The sequence below is a fragment of the Anas acuta genome, chromosome 1 (assembly GCF_963932015.1).
Source record: "Anas acuta chromosome 1, bAnaAcu1.1, whole genome shotgun sequence".
Taxonomy (NCBI): domain Eukaryota; kingdom Metazoa; phylum Chordata; class Aves; order Anseriformes; family Anatidae; genus Anas; species Anas acuta.
The window spans coordinates 85,052,562-85,074,764 of NC_088979.1; the positions used below are offsets into that span (position 1 = coordinate 85,052,562).

Here is a 22,203-nt window from a genome sequence, read left to right on the forward strand (position 1 = left end):
TCTATGTCAATGTTTTTAACTCCCTTTTTTTTATAAAATGTGATGCTCACTCAGATTACTTCACTGTCAGAGTAAAGCAAGTGAAACTAAGCTTTTAACACCTTGGAAAACCAAAATGTGTTTTGACAACTGCTATATAGCTTCATCATAACAAATCCACTAACTCATAACAAATCCAGTAAATCAAGCATAACTATTCCTGAAAAAATAAAAAAGGGGCAGAGGAGGTGGAGAAGGAGGGAAAATGTACTTAACATCATTAATGCTACGGTGTCACACAGTGAAACAGAAATACTGAAAAAACTTAATTCCAAGGTAAATATATAGTAAACAATTTGCTGATTGGACAGAAGTGACAGGAAGTTTATTGATTAGGAAATAGCATGACATAGAAAACACTGCTAGAAGATGAATCTTGAGAAAAAGAATGTGAATGCAGAAATAAAAACGTGTCTTCAACTAAACTGAATTTAAAATAAAGAACATTTTCTTACCATCTCTCCTCCGATGCTATTGTCTTCCAGTATTGCTACCCAGTCCATACACTCTGGACTTTTATTGTATAAACATATTTGTTCAGTCTTTGAAGACCCAAAGTAAACCGATCCAAAATTAATGCATTCCAATACATTTCCAGAAGACACTCCTAGAACTTTCAGAATTTGTTCAACCACAACAGCTTTGATCCATACTTCAGTGCAGCCACGTCCTTCCAACTCCACTCTGTCAGTAACAGTAGCAAGTAACAGTAGCAAGTAACAGGTAATGTACAAAAATGTTAGAAATAATCATTTTGTATTATGCAAAACTAAGTCAAATCAAAGCATTTAAACTCAAGTTGTCATCTCCATAGATAACCTAAGCACTTTTAAGAACTTTACTTCAAAGATCTTCTTAATTTAAGTAATATAATGAAACAGACTAGAAAAAAGTAACACACATACCCTTTTTGCTACTAGAAGAATAAAGGATTGAAAAGGGTTTTCCAGATTTGTATCAACTCCAAATTCTGATAGTGCCTAAAAAGTCTGTATTTACAATTTGAAAGACAACAAGGTGGGAACTTAAAAATAGTGTATTCTTGAAAGAGGTAATGGTTGTGAACAGATTCCTTCTGTTGAAAATGGACACCAATAGACATCGTAACGTTTTCTGAGACTAGTGAAACACATCCAACCAAGAGAAAAAGAGCAAAGTTATAGAAATCCAGAAAAAATTGGTGGTGTGGAAGGTACAGGAACACTGCAGATAGAAGATGCAGAAGCTCTTTGTTAGCAGCACACAGAGATGTGCACACATGCCATGTAATTACAACTTACAAGAAAATTCTAAAAAACAGCCATGTACACAACCTGTGTATCACTGTTCCACAGAGATAATATAAACATCAAGTTCATTTAATGAAAATAAGCGTTGAAGACGGGAATTGACACTTGGAAGATATATATATATATATATATGTATTTGTATATGTATATGTATATGTATTAAACAAATTCATAGTAAAGTCTTTAGAATTAATTTTTTGAAATATATAGACCTGGATTCCATCAACCATACTCACTCACTTTATCACTTCTTTGATGACTCTTGGGACATCTGTACAGATAGCCACTTCAACCACCTTTCAGGATCCACCACTCCACTGGAAGTTGTTATGTTAAGTAACACAACCCCATCATATGATATCTCAAACGTACCTAAAAGGAATAATACATTGCACAACTTAGAAGTTGTAGATTTATATTTTCCTATGAAACATTTTCATTCACAAATGACATAAAGCAGGTGTTTACAAGCAGTACATTTTCTTATGGAAACAGGAAACACAAGGTTAACATTTTTCCAAAACTATTTCTAACAGAGTACAGCATTCTTCCCAGGATTTTTGAAATTAAACATCCACATATCCAATGTAACTGTGCCAACTGTGCAAGCTGTCATTGCGACAGGAAAGGTACTTACATTCCAAACAGAACTGATTATATCACAAAGCCATTATAAGTAACATTTTTATAAATTTGGGAATATTTTATGCACAGCTCTAGGCAGCCACCACCTAGAAATTTCACAGATCCAAAAAGAGATCTATTACCTGCAAATAGCAACACTTTTCATAGCTTGATTCATACACTATCCAATTCATTGCAGAAGAGAACAGTTAATCTTTCTCTGACATACAAACATTTGTTTAAATGTGTATTTCACCAGCAGCACTAATTTTTTGCCATTATAGGTAGCAAGAAATTGTTTCAAATGCTGTAGGAAAAACACACTGTTTTACCTCAAACAACAGCTGATCTCTAATATGACATCAGAAGCAGGAACAAAGCACTCATACTTTTAGCACGAGATATGAAATGCCTTGATTCACAGGCTGCATACAGCACTTCTGCTGCTGTAGTTTATATGATGCCTGCCAGCACAACCTGCTGTGTTCCGATTCAGAGACTACACACACAGATTGAGCAGCTCTGCCTTTGTCTGCCCTTGATAAATTCTTCACTAACCACCGCTTTTATTCTAATTTTGCATGTGGCCAACACTGCAAAACTCCATCATGCAGCCTTTATGTGTCATGCAGCAGTTTAGAAGTAGTTCCTACACAGTGTGAAAAGTTTCACATCGTGCAAATGATAAATCTGCAACCAGTGATCAACTAAGATAATGATCAGCTGTTACTTTTACATCTCTCAGATTGGATTCTAGAGTAGAGATCTCCTAAAATTCTGCAAAGTTCCAAGTACATTTTTCTTCCCTAGGTAGAAACACAGTAGAGCCTAGAGGAGGAATGGATCACTTGCAGAATGCACGGGTAGGTAGCTCAGCACCACCACACGGCTCTCTCACTCCCCCTCCTCAGAAGAAAGAGGGGGAGAAAATCTGATTGAAAAAAGGCTTATGGGTCTGCAGGGCTGGTTCCCTCACATGTTCTTACTCCTCTCTCCCAGCTGCTGCTGCATGGTGTTTTTCCCGTTCCTTAACTCTGCTCTCCCAGAGGCCCACCCAGCATCACTCCCTGGCTCGGCTCTGGCCAGCAGCAGGTCCCTTTTGGAGCTGGCTGGAGCTGGCTCTGCTCTGACATGGGGCTCTGCTCACAGAGGCCCCTGCTGCAGCTCCCCCACTACCAAAACTTTGCCACATAAACCCAATACAAGAACCTTTAGTGTTGGGAATTGATATAATTGTTCGATCTAAGCTTGCTTTAAGCAACCAGAGTAGGCCTTAGAAATCTCAGGGCCTGCTGTAGCTGAGCAAACCAGGCTGCCAGAGTAACTGTGAGAAGCTCCCACGGCAAAGACTCCCACATCACCCAATTAAGGAACTCAGAAAATACTGTTATCAGCAGCTGGCCTCAAGGACTAGGCCTACGTGACCGTTAAGCACAAAGGGGGTTGTTTTCCTAACTTCTAATCAAAAAGGGGGGTTCTTTTCTTGCAGGTGGTGTTATTTTCTTATAACTGTTTGTCTGAGTGCTTTTGACCAATAATCTTGTGTGAAACACTGTCCACCCCTGTAAAATTCACTATAAAAGTTGGGCTATTCGGGCAATAAAATGGCGAAGCATGATCTGACTCTGCTGGTGTCTGTCGTGCTTTCGTCCGTGCTTCGCAACAAATGGCGCCCGAACAGGCTGAGACCTGAACAGGGCCTGAACAGGACATCGCAGCGAGACGGACATCGCACCGGAGCAGGACATCGCAGCACCGGAGCGGACATCGCAGCGGCGCCGGGGCGAACATCGCAGCGCAGCGGGACACCGGCGGCACCGGCACATCCGAACGCAGGTAAAGCGGGAGACCAGGTACATCGGGAACCAGCGGCGCCGGGTGCCGGGACATCGGTGCGGCGCGGGTACCAGCGGCGCCGGGACATCGGGGCCCAGCAGCGCCGGGCGCTGAGACATCGGTGCGGCGCGGGAACCAGCGGCGCCGGGACATCGGGGATCAGCACTGCCGAGCGCCGGGACATCGGTGCGGCACCGGGGCCAGCGGCGCCGCGACCTCACAGCGCTGAGCCTGAGCCCGAGACTGAGACATCGGATCGGCGCGGGACATCGGAGCGCCGCCGGAACATCGGACCGGACATCGGAGCGGACATCGGACCGGCGCTGTAGCCAGACACCGAGCCGCAAACGCTGCACACAGGACTTACGGTGAGACGCGCTACTCCCGGTCAGAGACGCGGAAAACGCGGTACTCCCGGTGAGAGACGCGAAACACGGTGGGCCGCGGGGACTTACGGTGACAGACGCGGGACACGCGGGGACGCGGGGACTCACGGTGAGAGACGCGGGGTACGGTACCGCGCAGGACATTGAAGTAATCGCGACACACTGAAGTAATTGCGGTAGAGGTAAAAGGGACGATAATCCCCGCACCTGCACTCTGACAGGTGAAAGGGACGTAAACGCGTAATCCCCGCACCCGGGAACGCCCAGGAGCACCTATAGACGGTCCCTGCCAGTCACTTGTCTTGCAAAGGTTGTAACAGTATAAACGAAGGCATGGAGAGACAAGCGGCCTATGATTTGCTCAAATGTTTCTTAGAAAAGCGAGGCACGCAGGGAATAAACTGCAAAAAGGAGTTACCAGGATTGTTAACATACGGTTTGGCACAGGGTTGTTTTATCAATCCGGATACAATTTTTGAACAAGCAGAGTGGCGCAAATTCGGGGACAAATTGTTTTATGAAGTTATTAATGACAATAAGACTGCTAAAAAATTATTGAAGCCTTGGAAAGCAGTCACTTATGCCTTAGCTGCACATCAGGCTGAGCAAAAAATCGCTGCTGCTGCTACAGAGCGACTGGGTTTACCGGAAAAAGCTGGTAGTGTTAACCCTCAACTGGGAGAGATGAAGGGAGCTGAGGATTGCCCATTGCCCCCTTCAGTGAGAACGATAACGCTGCCATCCTCTGAACCGTTATCCGTGCCCCCGCCACCGACAGCTCCACCACTGACTCCTACTCACGAAATTGGGGAGATAGCCGAGGAAATAAGAGAGCAAAAACTAGACAGTAAAAATACGAACCCGTTTACAGACGGTGTTCAACAGAGGCAGAGGATGTGGAACCAAATAGTAAATGAGGCCCTATGCGAGGGGGAACACGAGATAGCTACACAATTGACTCCTGAGGCCTTCCCGGTAATATATTCACCACCGGACGCCCAGGGTAATGTTACAGTTAATCTAGTGAATTTGGACTGGAAATTGTTAACTCAGCTGCGGTCCACAGTAAATGACTCAGGTCTGAAAGGTGAACCTACGAGACAGATGCTGGACTACATTTGGGGAACAAATATCTTGCTTCCAGGGGACATACGCAGTATAATGAAGCTAATTCTGACCCAACACCAGCAGCTGTTATTTAATGCCCATTGGCACGCTGCTTGTCAAGAAGCAGTTGCAGTGATAAGAGCACCGGGAGACCCTTTACATGGGGTCACACTGGAAGAATTGATGGGAATAGGACCGTATTTTAGGACAGAAGCACAGGCATTGCTGGGACCTGATAAAGCCAAGGAATCAATGAAACTGGCCAGAAGAGCATTGGATCGGATAAAGGAGCCAGGGGGAATACCTTCCTACATGGGAATCAAACAGGGTAGAGAGGAACCATTTGGGCTTTTTATTGATCGCGTTGCAAATGCCATACAGGCGGCAGGGGTGCCCGATTACCTCAAGGGCATGATATTAAAACAGTGCGCAATTCAGAATTGCAACCCCTCTACTCGCACTATACTAGCTTCCCTACCCGGGACATGGACAATTGAGGAAGGGTTGGAAAGAATGGCTCAGGTACCAGTAGGCCCACAGGCTATGTTAATAGAAGCAGTAAAGCAATTAGGTGACAGCATGAGAGAACAGGCACAGGCTGTGAAACAGCATGTTCAGTCTACACAGAGTCAGGTCCTTGCAGCTCTTGCTCCTTTGAAAACCCCCGGTTCACGCTCTGGTGGTCGAGTACCACCCTCTAGTGACCCATCACCACATCGCTGCCGATGTTATCGTTGTGGTGCTTTTGGGCACGTGAGACGAAACTGCAGAGCTGGGGCAGTATGGTGCCCAAATTGTCAGTCGACTAATCACAATGAAGTGGCATGTAGACGCAACGTGCCGGGAAACGGCCAAAACAGCGGGAAGAGTCGCCCCGCGACGACAAAAAATGCGGCCGCATACACAGCAACACCGAGGGGGAACCCGTTCCTCTCCGACCAGCCACAAGAGGAAGCCTCGGCCTGGACCTGGCAACAGCAGTAGATTGCACGTTGATGGATTCAAAACCTGTTCGCATTCCTACAGGTGTCAAGGGACCAATTTGTATTAATGGACAAGCTGTGGGTGCATTACTTATAGGGAGGTCATCAGCGACCATGCTGGGACTTCAAGTATTAGTGGGACTTATTGATAAAGACTGTCAAGGAGAAATTCAAATAATGGTTCAAACGTTGTTTCCGCCGTTATTTGTGCCTAAGGGCACCAAGATAGCACAATTGCTTCCGTTATCACATCTTGCGGAAGGCATTTTGCCCACGCAGGAGCAACCGCGAGGGCAGGGAGCATTTGGCTCTACGGGAAATGTGGCTTTGTTAACTGTGGGGTTACAGCAAAGACCACGACACATGGTCACAGTGCAGTATAAAGCAGAAACCATAACAATCAATGCCTTACTTGACACAGGAGCCGATGTATCTATAATTAGCACACAAAACTGGCCGCAGCATTGGCCAACATTTGAAACTAATACCACGGTAGCCGGGGTCGGAGGCCTGACACTTGCCCGTCAGTCACCACCCCTGCAGTGGACAATAGGGGACAAAGTGGTGAAATGTTGTGTCTCTGTTATTCCGTTGCCTGATGGGGTGCACGCACTAATAGGGCGAGACATCCTTGCTCAAGTGGGGATGGTTCTTACCTCAGAACACCCTTTATAGATATGGCCATTGTTTGGACTTTCCCGATCCCACTCCGGTGGAAGAACGATAATCCAGTGTGGGTCGAGCAATGGCCGTTAAAAAGGGAAAGTCTGGTACAAGCACATAAGCTGGTTAAAGAACAATTTCAACAGGGGCACTTAAGGTTGTCAACAAGCCCGTGGAATACACCTATCTTTGTGATTAAAAAGAAATCGGGAAAGTATCGACTGCTCCACGATCTGCGTGCAGTTAATAAGCAGATGTACGATATGGGAGCAGTGCAGCCAGGGTTACCTAATCCTGCGATGATACCTGAGGGATGGTATTTACTCATAGTGGACTTAAAGGACTGTTTTTTCACGATTGCACTTCATGAAAATGATAGGCACAGGTTTGCTTTTACACTTCCTGCAATAAACCGGGAAGGGCCGGACCAGAGGTTTGAGTGGACGGTCCTGCCGCAGGGAATGAGAAATTCGCCGACTCTATGTCAGCTCTATGTCGACGATGCGTTACAGCCGTTGCGACGAAAATGGTCAGGAACAATAATCTATCATTATATGGACGATATTCTATTAGCACAGTCAACACCATTTTCTTCACAACAAAAGGATGAACTGACGGAGCAACTTAAACAGAGAGGATTAGTAGTTGCCCCCGAGAAGGTACAGGAGACAAGCCCATGGAAATATCTTGGGTGGCATATCACTGATGCTACGATTCAACCGCAGAAATTGACAATACAATCAGACCTTAAGACTCTTAACGACGCTCAGAAGTTGATGGGTGATTTGCAATGGATTCGACCAGTGGTTGGTATTCCTAACGAACTGTTAAATCAACTACGACCTTTGCTACGAGGGACAGACCCCGCAGCACCAATTCAGCTTACAGACCAACAAAAGCAAGTATTACAACTAATAGCCTCAATGATTACAACTCGGGCTACACATCGGCGTATAGAGGGTGCGCCTCTTGATCTAACAATAATGTGTGGCCCCCAATATTTGATGGGTGCAATAACACAGCAAAAAATAAAAACGGGGGAGAAGCAGGGAGAGACGGTGGTATTAGAATGGCTAGCTCCTCCGTTGCAGCCACGACGGACAATTCAAGAAAAAATCACCACATTAGCAGAATTAATTAAAAAGGGACGAAGCAGAATTTTGCAAATAGACGGGGTCCCTCCTAACACCATATGGCTACCTGTAAGATCAAGTGATCTGGAATGGTATATACAAAATTCTGAAGAACTGCAAACTGCTCTATTGCAGGATGGAGCCACATTAATAGCAAAATCGTTACAATCTCCTGTCTTGTCCTGGATGAAAAACCAGGGCTGGATAAGCAGACCAAAGCGATCACCCCAACCGATTGCAGATGCAGTAACAGTCTTTACAGATGCAGGTAAGCGCTCCAGAACTGCTGCAGTGACATGGAAGGATGAGCAGGGCTGGCAGCATCAGATTTTGCAAGCTCAGAAAGAGGATTCATTACAGACACTAGAACTGTTCGCAGTAGTATGGGCGTTTGTAAAATGGAAAGATGTTCCGTTGAATGTTGTATCTGACTCTCTTTATGTAGTAGGCATAGCCAATCGCATTGAGGATTCAAGTTTGCGAGAAGTGCGGAATGGGCGACTGATCCAACTATTGATAAGCTTGCGGCTTGCCATCGCACAGAGGAGTGAACCGTATGCAGTGATTCATATTCGCAGTCATCAGTGGGAACAAGGACTCGGAGAAGGGAATGCCCGAGCCGACCGATTAGTTGCTGCTACAATTACTGAAGCTCCACTATCACCATTTTGCCGAGCACGAGAAGCTCATTCCATATTTCACCAGAATGCGAAGGGACTAGCTCGAGCCTATAATTTGTCTAATGCTGATGCTCAAGCAATTGTAAAGGCTTGTCCTATATGTAGTCATCATAATTTAGGAATTGGACTCGGGTGTGGTGTTAACCCAAGAGGGTTGAAAGCTAATGAAGTGTGGCAGATGGATGTCACGCACGTTGCAGCCTTAGGACGGTTAAAATACTTGCATGTAACAATAGATACCTATAGCCACATGATATGGGCTACTGCACAGCCCGGAGAAAAAGCTCGGGATGTGCGGCGTCACCTCACTAGCTGTTTTGCTGTGTTAGGGGTACCTAGTACTATTAAAACTGACAATGGTCCAGCTTATAATAGTAGGCCACTGAAGCAATTTATGCAATTATGGAATATCAATCATGTTACTGGTATCCCACACTCCTCCACAGGACAGGCGATAGTGGAAAGAGCAAATGGGACAGTGAAACGGTACTTAGAAAAGTTCAGAGACATTAAAGACATAAAAGAAAGAATAGGGAAGGCTCTTTTTGTACTTAACCATCTATGTGTGTTTGGCGACAGCACTGAGCCTCCTATAGTACGTCACCATGCTGGGGCAGAAACTTTTAAGCCACCACGCATGAAGGTGTTATACAGAGACATGAAAACAGGGCAATGGCTAGGCCCTGCTGAAGTGATTTACCTGGGGCGTGGTTACGTTTGTGTTTCTTCCCCTACAGGTACAATCTGGGTGCCTAGCCGATGCATAAAACCAGCCGTTGAAAATAAAAAGTGACTGTCGTCAGAAGCAGAATATTGAAGAGTAAACAGCAGATAGAGTCAACAGCCAAACTGTACGAATGAGATTGTGGTATGATTGAGAGTGAGATGTGTCAGAGGCCTCTGTATGTGCGATTGTGCTCTGTATGTGCGATTGTGCTCTGTATGTGCGATTGTGCTGTGTATGTGTGATTGTGCTGCGTGAGTGAGAGTGTATGTGACCATGGTTCAAGTTGTCGTTGCCATAGCGCAGGATTCCGGAATGTAACAATAGTTCAGGTTATTGTCACCATGGTGCAGGATCTTGGGATATAGCAATAGTACCGGTTATCGTTGCCTTAGTGCAGGATTCCGGAATATAGCCATAATACAGGTTATCGTTGCCTTAGTGCAGGATTCCAGAATATAGCCATAATACAGGTTATCATTGCCTTAGTGCAGGATTCCAGAATACAGCCATAATACAGGTTGTCGTTGCCAAAGTGCAGGATTCTGGAATATAGCCTTAGTACAGGTTATTGTTACCACAGTGCAGGCCGGCAAAAATTATCAAAAGATTTATTAGAAAGATTCAATATGATATCAATCCTTTTAATCAATAGTTCACTGATTTGTTTGAAACAATGCACAGATGGTTACTGGGATTAGTCAAAGGGGGATTAGGTTTAAGTGTGTCACTATTAAGTTGTGCTACCTACTATTAGATTGTGTTACCATTAAGTGCTTACAGTAATTATAGTATCATTCGGGTTAATTTGCATAGTTGTGTTGATCACCATTAAGTATTTAGGTTTAAGTGTGTTACTATTAAATTGTGTTACTTACTATTACATTGTGTTACCATCAAATGCTTACAGTAATTATAGTATTATTAGGGTTAAGTTATATAGTTGTGTTATATTGTATATTTGACACCTACTGTAAAACCAAGTACTGCCTGTACTAAAAGAAAACGGGGGAATTGTTGGGAATTGATATAATTGTTCGATCTAAGCTTGCTTTAAGCAACCAGAGTAGGCCTTAGAAATCTCAGGGCCTGCTGTAGCTGAGCAAACCAGGCTGCCAGAGTAACTGTGAGAAGCTCCCACGGCAAAGACTCCCACATCACCCAATTAAGGAACTCAGAAAATACTGTTATCAGCAGCTGGCCTCAAGGACTAGGCCTACGTGACCGTTAAGCACAAAGGGGGTTGTTTTCCTAACTTCTAATCAAAAAGGGGGGTTCTTTTCTTGCAGGTGGTGTTATTTTCTTATAACTGTTTGTCTGAGTGCTTTTGACCAATAATCTTGTGTGAAACACTGTCCACCCCTGTAAAATTCACTATAAAAGTTGGGCTATTCGGGCAATAAAATGGCGAAGCATGATCTGACTCTGCTGGTGTCTGTCGTGCTTTCGTCCGTGCTTCGCAACACTTTAGCTATAATAGGAATAATAGAAATAACGCAGAACTTCAGTTAATTCTTACTTAGTCACTGAGGAGTTAACTCACACACAAAAAAATACATTTCCTAAGAAAATAAATATTTTCATAATTCAGTGCATATTTAATATTTACCTGATGATGATCCATGGTTAGCAATATGGATCTCTTTACTAATTACTTTACTGTTTGCAGTCACTGTACCCAAATTAATCTCTGAATCAGTTTCCAGATAACAGCGTGGAATTAATCTGCAGAGAGAAGGCATGGTTTTATTTTCCCCAAAGTTGAAAATACATTTGCATTTTTAAAGAAATTTGATTAAGCACCACGTTGGAAGAGTTCTGCTTTTCTTCTAGTCCTCCTCCTACTGTTTATGCAACTCACTCCAGCAGTACAAAATACATTAAAAAGATCTATTAATTCATTTAATTTAAGAACTAATGACTGCAACTTTAAAACAAGCTAGCCTCGAGCAATTAGTCAAAATGGAATATATGCATTTTTATTTCACAGAATTTCTAGGTTGGAAGAGACCTCAAGATCATCGAGTCCAACCTCTGACCTAACACTAACAGTCCCCACTAAACCATATCCCTAAGCTCTACATCTAAACGTCTTTTGAAGACTTCCAGGGATGGTGACTCCACCACTTCCCTGGGCAGCCTGTTCCAGTGCCTCACAACCCTTTCAGTAAAGAAGTTCTTCCTAACATCCAACTTAAAACTCCCCTGGCGCAACTTAAGCCCATTCCCCCTCGTCCCGTCACCAGGCACGTGGGAGAACAGGCCAACCCCCACCTCACTACAGCCTCCTTTAAGGTATCTGTAGAGAGCGATAAGGTCGCCCCTGAGCCTCCTCTTCTCCAGGCTGAACAAGCCCAGCTCCCTCAGCCGCTCCTCGTATTTAACTCTAAATACCTATTTGTCATACAAAGTAGTTTAAATAGTTTACTAGAAAAGTGTTCACTGTATTGAGTTGGTCGTATCTCCAAAGTTAACATCCACTGTCTTTCATCGTCAGCTGCCTGAACTAAAAGTAGAGAAAAAACATGCATGCCAATTTCAATTTACAGTCTTCTTGTTCTATAGATACTTCACGTGGCTTCAGCAAAACTCGTTAAAACATAGGAAGCATATAATGACACAAGTTCTTGCTGTTACTTATTTAAGAGCATCAGCAAGCATGACTACTTCACTGGATTGGGTACGGCTTAGACTTAATGAAAAACTACTACTTGCTTCAGCAAACTCATGAAGGCCCTGATTCCTAATACAAGCCCACGTTTGACATCATGTAAAATTGTGTTCAAAATTAATTAGGATTTTACATGAGCACAGACGTCCATCCCCTCTTAACTGCAAATAGGGACATGCAGGAACAATTGCATCTCGTGGCCTGTACTAAGGGCTGCACCAAAGACTAACAGAAGGAAGACAGCTTCCTAGGCCAAGCTAGGTGGACCCTACCCACAGAAGCTCTTTCACAAAGTACAGGGGCAAGCAAGTGGGAGGTGGTGGGAAGGAAAGGAGATGGGGGTGGAGGGAGAAGGGAATCAGAATGAAACAAATGAACTTCCTCTTGGGCAACAACTTGGTTTTAATTCTATTTAATAATTTATTGTGATGCAAAACAAAATACTGAATTCTTCAAATAGATGGTTTAAACCAGTGGGTGGGGGTACACCAGGAGAAAAAAAAGGCACCAGGAAACTGCTATCAAGATCAGAGCACAATTAAAACTATTTTGAAGACCTGACAACATGTACCAATTATTTAGACATTCTTCCAAGAGGTTTCATGAGATATATGAAACTAAGTATCCTTCCACTCAAGTCCCAAATATATAACTACCCAAGTACACAGGAATCAGAACAAAATTGTAACCAGTATCAATTCCTCGTAGATAGTGATCCTTTCACAAAAGAGAGAGAGGAATTAGAGTGTTTACATTTTGTTAAAACAAACAAACAAATCCCAGTTACTATATTTCAAAGAAAAAGCAAGAATGAGGAGTTTCAGCGAAGCATTTACACACTCAGACACACTAAAAAATAAGCCCATAACTCTCTGGTTTGATTGAAACAATCCCAAATCTTGAGTATACATGTAAGTATTTTCTATTGCTATCAAATATTTACTAAATTAATTCATTACATCTGTATTACTGAGCACATTAAGAGTCCATGGCACGATCAAGATACACTAACTGCATTGTGTGGTCACCAAAACTGATATGAAATACATGTGTGACAAATTAATATGGTTAACCACTGGAGCTAGTCACATGTGCCAGGCAAACATGTAAAAGGTGTTTCATTTGCAAATCAAACAACTATGATATTAACTTCACTAAGGCACAATGGAAATAAAATTCTTTTGGTGATATTTTTAACCAAATAAGTGGTTACAAAAATAAGTTAAAAGTTACTGCAGTCTGATGTTGTATGGGAAACAGGCCTTTCCTACATTCACAGTGAAGCGCTTCCCAGACTAATGATTATCTTAAAATGAACAGCAGATGTGATCGAAGGAATTGCACAAAATGTTGGCAAAAAAAGGATAAATATTTTCATGCTTTTCTCCTAAACTGGCCGTGAACTTCTCTTTCATTAAGATTCCATGGGCAAAACATGCAGACCCAGGTTTTCTACAAGTTCATAGAGAATTACACATTTGTACATACACAATAATCCATACTGAAATAAAAGGTGAAAAACAACAATTCCAAAGACAGAAAACTGAAAATAAGTGAACAGGGAAGAGAGAAGTAGCAGACATTTAGAGGTCACTCTAAATAATTTCAACAACTTCCAAATATTGTCTATACGATAACACATCTTAGGTTTCTGTAACTTCTGAACTAGCTTTCACATACTTTAAAATGTAATTCTGTTTGTTAGATGTGGAAGTACTTTTTTAAAGTACTGCCAGTACACAGTCTTTGAGTCATTCACCCTAGAAAATAAAAATAAACACTGTATTTGAACCGGCCAAAATCTGTGGCTTGTAATTCTGCACGTGTCAAAAATACATACAACACAGACATAAATCTAAGTATATCCTTAAAAAAATAAACTATGTATGTCAACTTAACACTTAAGGAAATATAGGATAAATGCATATTAAATTATTGATGGTGCATCAGCAGAAACAATAAAATGTTATTTAAAATGAAAAAAAGAGGTAAAAACCTTTAATTAGGGAGAAAAAAACACACTGGAATTATACTACTAATAAAAATAATATACTAATAAATTATACTATTTCCAGTTGAAGGGAAAAAGAGGACAGGACACAGCACAGGGGCCCTCCAAAACAGAACATGCAAATATTTCCTTTAAAATATTTTTAGTGTCTTCCATCAAATTAAAGACTTCTGTGCACATTTCATAGTGATATCTTTATTTAAAAAAAAAAAAAAAAAAAAAAAAGCTTCTGACTAGTATTTGTCAGCCAATGAGTTCTTATACTACCTATATTTTTTTCTCTAAATGATAAATGGCATATTCAAAACTATGTTTGTAAAGAAAAATATGTTTGGTATTTGGTGACCCTTCGGTGCAATAACTATCATCTATCTGTAAACAACAGATATGCATGACAAAATTGATTTGGGAGAAGACTGATTAAAAAGTATTAAGTATATTTAGTTTTGATTTTTACACAGAAAGATAATAATCAGTTATACCCTGTTATTTTTTCCCCCGCAAAAGATTAAACACAAGGATTTTAAATATTTAGCTATCTACTGAAAGTCCTTTTCAGAAAGGAATTGCCAGTAGCTTTATTGTCCAAACTGAAATCTCTCCAAGGCAGTCTTACCTCCAAAATAGTAGCAAATAAAAATAGGTTTTTTTCTTCTAGGAAGTGTGCTCTGGCAGAACATATGTAGAGACAGCTATTTTTAGTAGTTCACACAGACATCCGCCTAACCAGAAAGGTGAATAGAAGAAATACATGTATCATAAGACATCTTACATGAATCAAGTGGTATTTTAAACATTTTAAATATTAATTTTAGGCAAAAAATAATAAAATGATCATATTGAATTACTATGTTCTGTATTAACATTAAATAAATGAACAAAAAAGCATTCAGGGATTTGCATTTAAATCTCTACACAATTATTTTCTCTCTAATAATCTTTAGTGTTATTATACTAAGGTCAAATGCGCAGACTTGTAACAATACCAATTTATTTCATTTGATCTCAGGGTATTATAATATTAAGACTGATAACAGTAGAATGAACATGACAATTGACCTGTGGCTAAGAAACTGCTAGCCCAAGAAGCAAAAAGCATGCAACTGAAATACGGTGCTCTTAAGATGAAAGGAGAAAAAGCAAATCAGGGAAAAAAAAAAGATCACAACATGACAGGTACATAAAATGACAGAGTAAGTATTGCCCATCTGAAGGCAAAACCTGATGCATTTCAGGCTAACATGAGTTTGTGGATTTGTTTTATTTTTTAAAACAATTCATATTGAATAGTCTCCAATGAAATTCCTTTCCACCCGTAAACAGAATTTCTAATGTTGAGATTTTCAGGAAAATCATGATTTGCATTAGTTTATGTAGAGAGGGGATTCACCTATCCTAACTTAGGCACCCAAGAGCTGGACCTGTTGTCGTTCTGTTTTTTCTTTATAGGCAAGAGAGAGAAAGGTCCTCCAGAACAACTCCATCCCAAATCCTCATCTGCAGATAAATATCTAGCCTAAGTCTGATGAAGTATTATTTAGAAACTTACCTTTTCCAACCAATATACAGATAATATACAATACACAGACATATTAGAAATCATCAGCATTATTATAACCAATATAAAGTAGAGCAAAAACAAGAACTCAAAGCCTCTGTAGTATTTTAGAACATCACCATCCCAATTATCTTCTTACCTGTGCATTGTTATGGCGAAAAAAAAAAAAAGGGAAAAAACTTGCTATTTATTTTCATTACATAGCTTAGTCATGCAGCCATATGTGACAGGTGTTAGCAAACTTTCCACAAGATTAGACTGAAAACTCTAACAGCAAAATGTGAACTTTTGACCTTCATATCCGAACAAGGGGATATCAACTCTTTTCCTATTAAAAGAAGTAGTCGGTCATTGAGATCTTCCTCACTCTCAGGACAATATTCTACATCAGCTGCAACAGGTTTTTCTGAATTTTCCACAATCAGTTTAAGCTGCAGTGAAAAAAAAATAATCAATTTTTCATTTTTAATATTTAAAAAGATATACATGTGGTCAATTTTTCAGAGTAACACACAGTGATTTAAAAAAGGAAGAAATTCCTCTGCTTATTTATTTATATTCATGTTGTTTATCTTTTTTTCCTGTTTACAGTAAAACAGAAAGGCAGAAAGAATGCCCAATCTACACTTCAATGTAATTCGATGAGTTGACAAAATACTGTTTCTAGTCCTTTCAAGAGAGCTCTAGCTTTTGCTGCTGTTGACATAAACCCTCTGAAGCACCATAAGATAAGGTCAGATACTACTTAATACAGAACCTTTTCAGTATCTGAGAAAGCAACAAGGATTAAAGCTCAATCCAAAATAGCCTACGAATAGTCTGTAGATCTGATCTACACTCAGATGAATTCAAATGAAAATATCACTATACATTGAAAAAATCTTCCTGAAGGGCCCATGGCCCATGCACCTCAACTTCTTTGAGTGGAGGGTGCAGGAAGCTGTGGAATGAAAGGAAAAAAAAAAAACAAAAACAGAAACAACTGACACAAAGTACCTTTCCCCTCCCTCAAAACAAACAAACAAAAAAACACAATAGTACCAATAGTAGTCTGGATTTTTTTGCTGTCTGTCTGCATCTGATAATATTCAACACCACCATGTCTTTCCTTGAACAGAGGACACATAAGCCATCTACGAGCATGTAGAAGGAATCCCACAGCTACCATTTTCCTAAGAAAGCTTCATAATGTTATAAATGAAGTCTCAACTCTTAATTTAGTAACATAAAAGAATATTTATAAAAGGCAAGTAAACAGTGCTGGGCGCGTGAGGAGTCTATGCTCTGCCAACACGCACACACAAACATCAAACATCCTAAATATACAGAACATTGCTTTACATACTAAACGCAAGTATGCCTCTACATACGTACAATCAGGAAAGGCAGCAAACAATCCTTTAAGTTCCATAATTTAATAAAATAAAGTATGCCTATACATAAAAGGTAACAAACAATCCTTTAAGTACCATGACTTAACAGTCTCCATTTTCCATTCCTTTTGAGCGATGTGTCTCGCTTTAAGTTGTCAAGCAACTCGGTCTTCAGGCCTTATGTATCTCGTTCTTCCCAGATCGAAGAAAAGCATATCCATCTCCTTGAGAAGGCCAATAGGCCTGGGTCAAAAGGCACGTTCAGGTCAGCAGGGGGCGAAACAGCAAAAGCCTTCGATGGCTGTAACAGCAGAGGGGCCCATGGCGTAGCAGTCGGATCAGTAAAGGAGCCCGCAGCTCCCTCACTGTCTGGCAAGCCACACGTTTGTGATTGTGGCTCCACGTGGCTCTTTAAGGCCTCAGAGACTGCTTGCCAGGTGCTGAGCAATCCCACGGCAACCTTGTCATTTTTAGGTGCAGAGTCCCACACCTTGACCTCAGTTTGGTCCCATATTTGAGGCTCATAAACTGTCCAATTGTTCATAAGGAGAATAAGCTGTAAGGTTACCAGGACAGTCTTTGTTCCTAAGGATGAACGATTCCCCGTAATGCGCAGCTGCTTACCAGCAAGAGGCAGTTGTGTGCACTGCTCCGCTTCTCTCAGCTCGAGCTTCTCTCCAGCTCCAGTGCGCCCATTTCCAGTGACTTTCTATATGACCTTCTCTGAGCAGTTTGCTGAGTTTGGCCGAACCCATCTTCATGAGGCAATCAAAGTGCCTGTTCCCGTCCTGGTCTCCATTCTGCCAGCCTGCTCCTCTTCACTTCTTTTTCCTGCTTCTTTATTGATGTAATTTCATCGTGCTGCCTTTTTTTTTTTTATCTTGAGAGCAGGCTCCCCTCTTATACCCTTCTCTCCACAGCAGTTCTTTTCAAAACAACTTTTCACTGCTCAAACAACTTTGAATGTAGCGACAACAGCAAACACCCAGAAACATCCGTGCCTTAACTGGAGAACAAGAAACCGGAGACTGCATGGAGTCTCCTGAATCACCCTTCTTTGTTCCCTCTAAACTCTTTTACATTCCTGATGGCCTCATCGTTAAAAGTCTAATGTTATCTCAACCACGGGGTTTTCCAACCCCCCATGGCCACATTCCTAAATCTCCCCCTTCTTTATTAATATCAACCATTTTCTCCACACGAATTACCACTCCATAAATAAATAAATAAAATTAAAAGAGAAGATTACCTTAAAGAGTTAAAGTCTCTCTGCCTTTCCCCTAAAGTCTCTCTGCCTTTCCCCTGGAGAACTGAGAATACATAGTTTATATGATCCTTGAATCAATTCTGGGGTAAAGTCAAGGGACACAGGGTCATATCTAAGAACTATCTGATCTAAATGAAGAGAAGCCTTTGAGATTTTATACAGCTATTATTAAGGTACTAAAAAGTCACAAGCTCATTTGTTTATCTTACTTCAGATTATTTCTCCATTTTTTGCATTAAAGTAAGATGGAAATGCTCTGTCTTTCAGATCACGCTTTGTGATACTTCAAAATAATTACATTCATGAGGGAAACTGGCTAATGCAGGGAAACTGGCAAACATATCACTTGTTATACAGTGCTTCACAGCCAAGTTGTCATGTTCAAACTTTTTTTTTTTCCCATTCTGCTGAGAATGGTAGCAACAATTAGTATTTATAGAAAAAAATATATTAGAAAAAATGAATTGGTTATGTTTTTTCATATCACTTGAGCCCTTCCTTGCTGGAGTACAAGAGGACCCTTGGAAGATTCTTGCCTTCTCTGCTCTTTCTGGCCTTCCAGGGACCTACTCGCCCGTCCACCCTCTGAACAGGTTGCTAGCCTTCATTCTGCTAACTTTTCTCCACATGGCACTACGTAAACCTGACCTGTGAAACAATCCAGTGTAAAAGCACTTATACATGAACCTTTTTTGTTGTTTTATTTTCACTGGAGGAGGGCTGTCTTTAAGCAAGATAACTTCACAGCTTCAGTTTAGAGCACTAGTTCACAGACAGTTGAAACAGCGCTGTTGACAGGGTGCTAACAGGGAATGGGGGCTGGAACAAGCAGCAGTCAGAAATCTTTAAAACCATGTCTATAATAAAAGGATTTGTAGCAAAGAACACTGCCATTAGTTCATTGGATTTGATGTATATATGTACATACAATCTCTTTCTTAAATCCATTTGACTAGTTTTTAACGGATTTTAATTGTGATTTATCTATTTTTAGAGGCCAAGTGTGGCATTAAAAGAGTCCTGATCTCATTGAGATAGCTTGGCAGGTTCTCTTCCTCTTCTGTAAACCATTATATTCAAATGCTTGCTATTCCATCGTTATGATATCCTGTTATGGAACAACATTAGATAACGGACTCTGTTCCTTCCCTTCCTCACCTCTCACTGTCTTCATATAATTGCATCAGTCACCAAATAGCACAAAAGGGAAAACTTATATAAAGGAATATACTTTGTTCGATGACAGAAGCCTTTATACCTGGTGTAAGGTATGCCGAGGCGATCGGCTCCGGGGCAGACGCGTTCTGCAGCGGAGCGGGGGATCGGGCCAGGCAGGGCTGATTTTCCGGCATCGAGCCGACTTCAGGGAGCCGCCAGGAGCCGGCAGCCCTCGTGAGGGAGGCTGACGAGGCGAAGGCGGAGCCAGCAGCGCCCCCTCCCCGGCCGTTCAAAAGCAGCCCCTAGGGAGCGCGAGCGACCAGGGCGTGGCGCCTCAGAAGGGAGTGGCGCGGCCGTTAGCGCGGCCGTTAGCGCGGCCGTTAGCGCGGCCGTTAGCGCAGGCAGGGCGGAGAGCAACCGCCTGCCCACAACAGCTTTGAGGCCCTGGAGCTTGACAGACCAGTAACTGAGGAAGAGGTAGCAAGTGTTCCCAGGAGGATGCCTAGGGCGAGGAGGTCGACTCCACGCCTCAGGACTGCCTCCATCAAGAAGGACAGAAGGGTTATTGTTGTGGGAGACTCTATCCTTAGGGGAACAGAGGGCCCTATTTGTCGGCCTGACCCTACCCGTAGGGAAGTCTGCTGCCTCCCTGGGGCTCGGGTGAGAGACTTTGCCAAGAAAGTCAAGCGCCTGGTACGGCCCACTGACTACTACCCGCTTCTGGTCTCTCAGGCTGGTAGCGATGAAGTAGCAACGAGGAGTCCGAAGGCGATCAAAAGAGACTTTAGGGTTTTGGGGCGACTACTTAGAGGATCAGGGGCGCAGGTTGTGTTTGCCTCTGTCCTTCTGATAATGGGGATCGAGGCTGAAAGGTGCGCTGTTCACATAAACTCGTGGCTTCGAGACTGGTGTGACCGGCAGAACTTTGGGTTCTTTGATCACGGGAAGGTCTATGCTACGCCGGGCCTGATGGCACCGAATGGGATGCGCCTCTCTCGGAGAGGGGTAAGGATCTTTGGTCAGGAGTTGGCAGGGCTGATAGATAGGGCTTTAAACTAAAGTCGAAGGGGGAAGGGGCTAAAACCAGGCACGCCGGTGAAGACCTAAGGGATGGTACGCTAGAATCAGAGGGGCTGTGTGCCAGTGAGGTCCTTCGGTTAGATCCACAAGGTGCTGAGTGTAAGGAGACGCACCTGAAATGCTTCTACACGAACGCACGCAGTATGAGGAATAAAATGGATGAGCTAGAAGTCCTGGCCCAGTCCCGCAACTACGACATCATCGGCATAAGCGAAACCTGGTGGGATGAGTCCTGTGACTGGGGTGTTGCGATAGATGGTTACAGGCTCTTCAGGAGGGACAGGCAGGGTAGGCGAGGTGGTGGGGTGGCGATGTATGTGAAGCAGGGGCTGGACTGTGTGGAACTTCAGGTCGGCGATGGCAAAGTTGAGAGCCTCTGGGTAAGGATCAAGGGACGAACGAATAAAGGGGATGTCGTTGTGGGAGTCTATTACAGACCGCCTGGCCAGGACGATAGCGCCGATAAATTATTCTTTACAGAACTAAGAGAGGCCTCAAGGTTAACTCCCCTTGTCCTTATGGGGGACTTCAACTTGCCAGACGTTAACTGGGAGTGCCACACGGCTGACACGAGCAAGTCCAGGAGGTTCATGAAGCACCTAGATGATAACTTCTTGGTGCAGGTGCTAACGGAGCCAACTAGGAAAGGTGCCCTCCTAGACCTGTTGCTAGAAAACAGAGAGGGTCTGGTGGGAGATGTGGTGATTGGTGGCTGCCTCAGTCATAGCGACCATGAAGTGGTTGAGTTCAAAATTTACGGTGACAGAAAGAAAAGTGCCACCAAAACCTCATCCCTGGATATGGGGAAAGCGGACTTCAGGCTGCTCAGGGAACTAGTCAGCAAGGTCCCCTGGGAAACTGCTCTTGAAGGCCTCGATGTCCACCAGTGCTGGTCATTCTTTAAGCGATGCCTCCTAGAAGCACAAGATCAGGCAATTCCTAAATATCGCAAGTCAGGCAGGCAGGGCAGGAGGCTGGCGTGGCTGACCAGGAACATTCTAATGGAGATTAGGCAGAAACAGAGAGTGTTTCGCTACTGGAAGGAGGGCCAGGTGTCATGGAAAGAATACAGGAATGCTGTTCGTGTTTGTAGGGAGAAAATTTGTGTGGCCAAAGCACACCTAGAGTTGAAGCTGGCTGTGTATGTGAGAGAAAATAAAAAGGGTTTTTTTAGATATGTGAATGGAAAAAGGAGAACTAAAGAATACATAGGGCCGCTCCTTGATAGGGAAGGTCTCCTCACAGACAATGACATAGGCAAAGCAGAGACGCTTAACGCCTTCTTTGCCTCTGTCTTCAATGCCGATGATGGGCTTCGGGACCCAGAGTGCCCTGAGCTGGAGGACCGGGACGGTGGGGATGACAAACTCCCAACCGCCCCTGAACGTGTGCGGGATTTGCTACTCCACCTGGATCCCTACAAGTCCATGGGTCCGGATGGGATTCATCCCTGGGTGCTGAAGGAGCTGGCGGACGTCATCGCGGAACCTCTCTCAATTATTTTTCAACGATCCTGGGAGTCTGGAGAGGTCCTGGTAGACTGGAAGCTGGCAAATGTTGTGCCGATTTTCAAGAAGGGTCAGAAAGAAGACCCTAGCAATTACAGGCCTGTCAGTCTCAC

The 22,203-nt window shown here is 42.8% G+C and overlaps 1 long non-coding RNA gene across 3 annotated transcripts; it reads right to left on the reverse strand.

Moving 5' to 3' along the window:
- Positions 1-508: 508 nt before the first annotated feature.
- Positions 509-19,870, reverse strand: LOC137850174 (uncharacterized). Of its 3 annotated transcripts, none has more exons than XR_011092327.1 (6): positions 19,603-19,870; positions 15,844-16,135; positions 14,763-14,868; positions 11,074-11,189; positions 1,569-1,700; positions 509-723 (listed from the first exon to the last, which is right to left on the reverse strand). It is a non-coding gene; the product is annotated as an uncharacterized lncRNA (long non-coding RNA). The 3 variants fall into 3 exon arrangements; XR_011092325.1 differs by having other exon boundaries at positions 19,576-19,870; XR_011092326.1 differs by having other exon boundaries at positions 15,998-16,135; positions 19,576-19,869.
- Between the last annotated feature and the right edge of the window lie 2,333 nt (positions 19,871-22,203).